The sequence below is a fragment of the Falco peregrinus genome, chromosome Z (genome assembly GCF_023634155.1).
Source record: "Falco peregrinus isolate bFalPer1 chromosome Z, bFalPer1.pri, whole genome shotgun sequence".
Taxonomy (NCBI): Eukaryota; Metazoa; Chordata; class Aves; order Falconiformes; family Falconidae; genus Falco; species Falco peregrinus.
The window spans coordinates 60,252,644-60,260,425 of NC_073739.1; the positions used below are offsets into that span (position 1 = coordinate 60,252,644).

Consider the following 7,782-nt stretch of genomic DNA (forward strand, 5'->3'; position numbering starts at 1 on the left):
TCTATACTTGCATACTGAAAACTCCCACTACCACAGCCCTTCAGAAATGAAATGACAGCTGTAAGAAAAGATGTGCCTTGCAACTGACTTGGCTTTCTCAGTGCAATTATTCTCTTTGAATTTCCTAGATTACTGAGCAAATTGAAACTCTATTTGACTTTATGATTTTCATAAATTTAACTTATTCTTTGGGATTTTGTTTGCATTTTTAGCAAGAATACTCTTTTAATACTGTGGAGATATATATATATAAAAAGGCATTTTCCAAGAGTGACTTTGAATATTTTTTTTTAATCTGGTTGGTGAACCTCCTAAATATTTTCCATTGGAAGTGCATCCTGTTAGAAGTCTTATATGTATGTTGCCATGCAATATAAATACACGTTTTCCTCTGCTATCCTTTGCAGCCCCGTAGAGGCAGTTCAGAGAGCAGGTCAAAAATCACTGCCATGCAGTACCTGTAGTGCACTGGTGGTTGTCTCCTTTTTACCAGCCTATAGTTATGGCATCTTCCCATTTTAAGGATGTACTCCTTTCAAATGCTGAGGTCCCATGACATCACTTGCAGGATGCTGTATCAGTTCTAAGCGCATGCTCCTTGGAGTTCTTCACACATCTGGGACCTGCTTTTTCTTACCAATGTCCTATTCTATTATGAAAACAATCTTGTTTTCATGAGATGAGACTATTTAACAGATAGTACAGGTTTGATTGAAAAATGGTTGTACAAAATAGCTAGCAGCTCAAAGCAAAAATGGGCTTCTGCTATCGAAGTGTGTGAAATAATCTGGGAGAACATATATTGAGACAGAAGTGCTCATGAAATTCAGCTGAATAAATACTTTACACATATGAGTGCATTTGCTTTAACATATAGACTGGTTACCCAGAATTTATTACACAAGAGTAAAATCTAATGAAAGTCTGTTGTAGAAATTGCAGAATAGTATTTTTTTACTATAAGATCATCTGTATAATAACATGCTTTAAGACTGACCTGATTTTTAACTGTAAGTTCTGCACATATGGAAATTGGTTGCATAGGGATTTTAGATTGAAAACAGTTATACAAACGTGTATTGGCACACATTACAAACTATGCTTAATATGTGTACATCCTTATAAGCAAAATGTAATGCATTTTTTTGCCTTAGGAATGAAGGCTAAATAAGATATAATGATGTTTGGTTTATCAGGTGCCAAAAAGTGTCTTAATGTATGTGAAAGGAGTATTAACAGTGTCCACTGAATTTATTCCATTTGTTATTGAAGTTTGAAGACAAACCAGTAGTAACTAACTCACACAGGAGATCTGGTCATCCCTTGTATTAACTGCTTTAATAAGTTAACTTATACATAAAGTTATCACTAACTTTTTTAAGAGCAGTTCCTTCCTTATGGGAACTAAACCACATACAAAAATGTTGAGCCATTCTGTGTATTGGAAGTACAGCTGAACAAGCAGTATAAAGACGCAGTAGTTTCTGTATTAAAAATTGGAATATTACTGGTTATCAAAAGTATCCCAAGCCTGTCTGTGTGTACATAATGGTACACATAAATCACTATAGTACATTAAGAGTACTATAAGTAATGCAAAACCTAGATTCTTGGGAAAGATGGGCAAAGTAACAGAGAAGCAGCAAGTTTTTCCTCTCCGTATTCTTCTAATCCAGTATTTTGGGCCACTTCAAAGTCTAATCTGTGTTCACTGCCAATAATACCAGAAGGCAAAAAAAGACCTGGTCATATTCTGTGCAAAGAGAATTAAGGCTTTTGAAGACACTGCTTAGTATTGCATGTTGGAATTGGCTAGTATGTTGAACAGAGTGTATTTGTACAGCTGTTTAGCTTTTCAGATGTTCCTTTTTCTTTCTTCCCAAACAGGTGATTTACAGCCACTGATGTGAGAAAAGAAACCCCAGCTGAAGATTGCTTTTCCTCTTCATTTCTGAAAATTCAGAGCCAGCAGTTATGACCATCAATTCCACAGGAGGCTTTCTTTGGCAAAGAATAGTCTTTCTTTGGCAAATGATTCAGTATATATGGAAAAAAATGGCCCGAAATGTTAATTTTTGGGTCATTTTTATCTTTAATTTGTTCAAAAAAATTCTTGTTTGGACACTAAGCTAAGTTGTTTAGATGTGCATTTTATATAATCAAGAATGCCTGATTCTTAAGCACTTTTTCTATTTGCATTAGTAATGTGTGGCCAGTTAAGTGAGGGGGGCATTTTGAATTAGGAGAATACTTGGTGTTAAAGTGTCTTTGGAATTTGGCCAAGACATCAAACCAGCTGTGAAATGTCCCCTTCACTGCACTGAATATACGATCTGCTTAAAAATCCAACTAAACAGCTCCTTGCAGAGAAGCTTGCTGTGTTAGTAGTGTGATACTAGAAAGAGCAGAATTCCTAGTTGCACTACAGTTGCTGAAATTCAGTAACATGCAACTAAGACTTTTTCTTCTTAGTTTGAAGAAATGTATGTCAGTATGAAGATTAACAAGTGACCACACAGCACAATGAGAAATAAGAGTTGAATTCAGTACATATTAAAGAATGTGTGTGTTTCCAAAATGGTACATTTAGCAAGACGTAGTCCAGCACCTTTTTAGAACGTCATTTATAGTCTGACACTTTTTTGAAGTAGACATTTTCATGCTTTTTTAAAATAATATTTAGCTATGCTGAACCAAGTTAGTTATACTTTTATCATTTGTTATAAGAAGCAATATTTTGTAATTTCATACTTAAAATTATTTTTGTCTTTTGGTTTAAAGTTACTTTTGATTAGTCTAAGCAGCCTTCTTTAAAAAAGATCAAAGCACTTATACTGATAATTCAGTTGTGAAAATCATGCTTCTCTTGCTGGTTTTCTTTCTTCCCTTTAATGGCTGCAAAAATGTTTGTATTTCATACCCAGAACCTTACTGGCTGAAAAAAAAGTTCCCTTTTGATCCTTTTTTGGTTTGTTTTTTTTGTTTAGGGAATGTTACAACCTCCTCTTCAGTGAATACTTAGAAGTAATCCTAAATTTCATGGCTAATGGCTGCAGGCAGCTACTCTTACGATACCACAGTCCTAAGAGGTCTGTCAGTACAGAGATACAAGTAGCTTTGTACCGTCTAGAAACTCCATGAGATATTAAAGTCAGCCCATTACAATTTAAAGAAAATAGAACTGTCACTAGCATTTTATTTTTACTGTCATGGCTTACACTGTGTTTCAGAAATGTAGTCCCTGTCCCTTGTGCAGTGTGGTCCATTCACTGTTAGTCGTGTGACAGACAAACTACTATGCAGGTATTTTTAAGTGGAGTTATGCATTGCTGCTGTCATTTCATGAAACATGTACTGCATTAACATTTATAACAGGAGATTTCAGAGAAAAATTAACATCTTGCCATTTACCTATATAGTGAGCAACAGCAGATCTTACCTTAGCAGTAGGCTATGTAACCTAAAGGAACCTCAGCTCTTGGACCCTTCTGTTGTTTTGCTGTGGCTGTCTTGAATTTAAAGCTCTGTCAAACATCTTGAAAGGATGTCATTCTACCCTTGATATCAACAGGCATTTTCTTAACCTTGTTGCCTTATGAAGTTAGTGAACGTTCATTTTCAAAGCACCTGTGAGCAGCATTACTGTAGAGTTGTATTGATTTTGCTGCATTAGTTGTCAGGTCTGTATTTTTCTGTCCTGAGATCAGCTCTATGAAACACTTGATACTGGCTTTCCAAGGACCTAAAACCATACGATGTTTTTTTCTTAAACTGCTTCTCTGAACCCTGAGTTACATGGTGTGGTTGCAGGCTGTCTTAATACTGTGTTATAACAGCAATTTCAAAGTTTATTTGACGTTGCCTATACCATAAGCTCTGGTGTATTTTTTTTCTCTGTTTTTCTGTTCTTCCAGTCACACCACACATTAAAAGCTGAGGTAATCAAATAAATTTTTTTGGCTGTAGCACAAATCAGAACTATGATGCAGAATGGTGATTCAGATTATACAGTTCATCTGAAACTTAGGGCTAAACTAACAGTAGTAACTGAGCAACTTCTGTGTCCATTTTTTCCTGTTTTCAAGCCTGCAGCCAAAGAGTGTGCATGTGGGACACTAGCAAAATTCCAAGCTGGGGAAAAATAGTGTAATTTTAAAGTGTAGGCGCAGTGGTTCCCTTGCACAACATTTGTGTCTACCAGTTTACTACTGTGTTGTGATTTCTCTAAATAGCTCCATGCTGTACTGTACTACAATTTTTGTTTGCCATGTGATCTGTTATCTTTGCCTTTTAAAATATGTGCATGAGTGAGAAAAAATACTGTCCTTCATCTTTTATGTTTAGCTGAAGTCTTAGATTCCTGTAGTAGCTTAGTTTATAGAAATGCAGTTCGTATTTTATGCGCACACAGAAGGCAGTTGTGCTGAGCATAGCAGTTCAAAACTGCCATCTTCATTGTGGAAAGTAAACAGTTTTTTCCACATAATGCTAAAAAAAAAAAAATCCTGGATTTTAATCCTCCATGAGTCACTAGATGTCACAATTTCACATAAATCTCCACTTTGATATATTATGTGTATGTAGTGTACAGGCTCATGGATAAAACTTCCCATCCTCTGTACTGTGTGCAGTGGGATGGATGCAGCAGCAAATGGGCGAAGTTTCAAGTATATTCACAAGAAACTTAAAGAAACTATTGGCAGTCCTGCTGAGATTGGTTCCTCCATAGCTGAGAAAAGCTGTATTAATTGTGTTGGTCCTTGAGAAATCTTAGTAAGCGTAACTTTAGAAAAAACACATACACATGCAAAGAAAGGGAGCCTCATAAAAAACGTTTCTACCCATTATTGGGCATTTTTCATTTGAGGCTAGACTTCATTTGTTGTGGCTGCATTATTCTGTTGCTAGTCATTTATCTTAGGCAGTTTGTCAGATTTCAGGCTTTTTCCAGTTTTAGAAACTTCTTTATTTGTTCAAATTAAAACTGTTTTAGTATAGTGTAACTGATCCAGTGAGGTGAAGAGTTGGAATGCATAATCTTTACTGTACAAGTGCTTATGTGAGGACTGAAAAAAATCTTCTATGAGTGGGGACAAGAAACACCTACTTCTACTAAAATAACCAAAATGTGAAGTAAACAGCAATAGTCTTTTGCTCAGAAATGGAATTTGCATCACCATGCATTTCATGCTATCATTCACAGAGGTTCCAGATTCTTTTAAAATTACCAGTAGTTTTATTTTATTCACTTTACTGTGTTTTTATAGTGTTAGTTGTTACCTGTCTAGGATAGATGGAGGCTTTTTTGTTTTTCTTAAACATTACTTCTAAGGTTTTAAAAAAAAATATCTGACAGTCTGCATCTTACACCAGACACCTGTAAAATAAATTAGGATGATTATGTATTATGTTCTTTTGTGGCTGCTTCAGGGATAGAATTCAACATAACTTCACTACATTATTTGTAAAGAATCATTTTGAGTATAAGCACTATATATTCTGTAATGTTTAATATTAATGACAGGTGCATTGTTAAGATGCAGCTTATTGAGGAGGCAGAAACTTCTGTTGGTCAAAATTACCCTTATTCCATTCGTTGCACTGAATTTCAAGAGTGTAATTTGTAAATCAAGTTTGCTCACTTGTGTAACAAGACTTTTATTTTCATTGTAATGCTTATGTAATTAAATTACCTGGATATATTTCTGGTAATGATTCCATAAGCACGGACAATATGTTATGTTTAGCACTACAGAATTAATGTTAAGAATGAGCAAAGCTTCTTGCAAAGAGAAGGAGTTAACAGAAGCACCTTACTGGGAGAGTGCGCTGCATAATTTCAGTGCTGCTGGAGCTGGCATACAGCAGGTCATTCTAAACTTGACCGCAAATTACTCTTTGGTGTAATAAGCACATTGACATACTGCTACCAATGCTGTAAGAAGTGTAGAAATGGCTATTTTTAACCTAGAAATATACTGTAACTTAAATTTTTCCTATAAAATGAATTTATATTTAATTGCTGCCTAATACATAAATACTTGGAATTTTTAGGAGTGTCAAGGGTGAGTGGGCATGCCAGTATATTTTTGGGAGGGGCTGTTGTATATACAGTTCTTTGCACTTCCCATTCAGTTTGAATATTGATCCAAAACTCCCAGCTCTGACTGTGGTGAATCTCCAACCTGACATTTATGAATTTTTGTGATTCAGGTTGTCTGTATTCTGTAGCCCACAGCTTCAGATTTTGACAGAAGAGGTTGTCTTTCCATTCTCAGATGTGAATGTTCTGATGTACCTCTAATATGGAACATGACCAAGCAATGAATTTTACTCTGCTGAGTTTCTAATATTAATGTAGAGATTTATTTAAAGCTGGTATCTCTTAGCCAGTATTGTATCCGTTTGGAACAAGTGAAAAGGATGATGCCTGTGTTGCTGAGTGTCGTTCAGACTCTGCAGAGATGTCACCTATTTGCTAATTAGTTTGCCATAGGCTGCCTAGATTTTCAGATTTAGAAACATTTTTTATTTTTAGGAAATAGATGTTGGAGATTGGGGATATTTACTTAGCATCTCCCAGTGTGTTATTGTTGTTGTTCTATGTTTTTAATTCCATCTTAAATATATACAAATACATCATCATAAGATGAAAACTTAAGAAATACAGATGACTTATATTAAGAAATATGAGTTGTCCTGCATGAATAAGTCAGTGAAGTTTCACTAAACTAACTTTTGTTAAAGCCTGGAGAATAAATACAAAATAATCAAAAGAAAACAAATTTGCCATTCACTAGCTTTGTGCAATATTATTGGTAGACTCAAACACTACTAGCACATTGTGCTTGGCTTTAAGAAAGTTTTTTAAATCCATCATATTCAAAAGGACACATTAAATGCATATTTTATTGTAAATGACTGCAAATCTACTATGCCTAAAAATGCTCAATGTTATAAAGTATTAAGCAACAAGTATGTTTAAAAAAAAAAAAAGATCAAAAATTAAACATTTCTAGCAATACCTGAAAACTAAAGAAAGTTTTAACTGTCTGCTTTTTGGTCTTTTTTCTTTAGTACAGCTTTTTTGCAATGCAAGTTTATTGCTGTGTATTTCATGGGTTTTTATTATCATAACTCAGAAATTTAAACCTGTACACAAAGTACTGCACTCACCTTCTTGTACATGCAATGTAACGTCATACTCACAGTTTTGGTGCTTTACAATGATTCCTTTTTTTTTTCTTTATTAAAGGATATTTATTTGACTACTGTCTGGTTTTAACTTTGAATATGTACCAACATTAAAAAAACCCAAACATTTTTAGTAGAGTTTAGTCATGTCCATGTCCCACCCCCTGCCCTGCCCCTCAAAAAATCATACCTAGCTCAGTTAGTTTTCTGCTGTTACTCTTTAACTCCTTAAGCTGCCTGTCATTGCTTAATGGCAGATGAGTGTGCCTCGCTATGTTGCAGCAGGAAATAATTATATTTAGGTAACGCCTTTGTAAACCAAGTCACATAAACAATTTGAGTATTGTAGAAGAATCTTGCTCTTAAAGAATGCAGAATAGTTCTGCTTAAATACAAATCACACACATTTTTGTCTCTTATTCAAAAGACAAAAACACTATGAAAAAGGTAAAAAGTTTAAACATGGAAATAGTTTAGAGCTTAGCTCCCTTATTATGCTCTTCTACCCTTTCAGAGCTAGCTAGTGGCAGTGCTGTTATGTGGAGAGAGCAAGCCTCAACCTGCAATCACTTAGAAGGTAATGATAAT

The 7,782-nt window shown here is 34.8% G+C and overlaps 1 protein-coding gene across 2 annotated transcripts in view; it reads left to right on the top strand.

Annotated features, from left to right (window-relative positions):
• The window catches only part of JMY (junction mediating and regulatory protein, p53 cofactor), a 73,049-nt gene extending 65,781 nt beyond the window's left edge, over positions 1-7,268 (top strand). For both annotated transcript variants that reach the window (XM_055790875.1, XM_055790874.1), the window contains one exon: positions 1,888-7,268. The gene's annotated coding sequence lies outside the window, so the exon portion shown is untranslated. The remainder of the gene's footprint in view (positions 1-1,887) is intronic.
• The last annotated feature ends 514 nt before the right edge of the window (positions 7,269-7,782 follow it).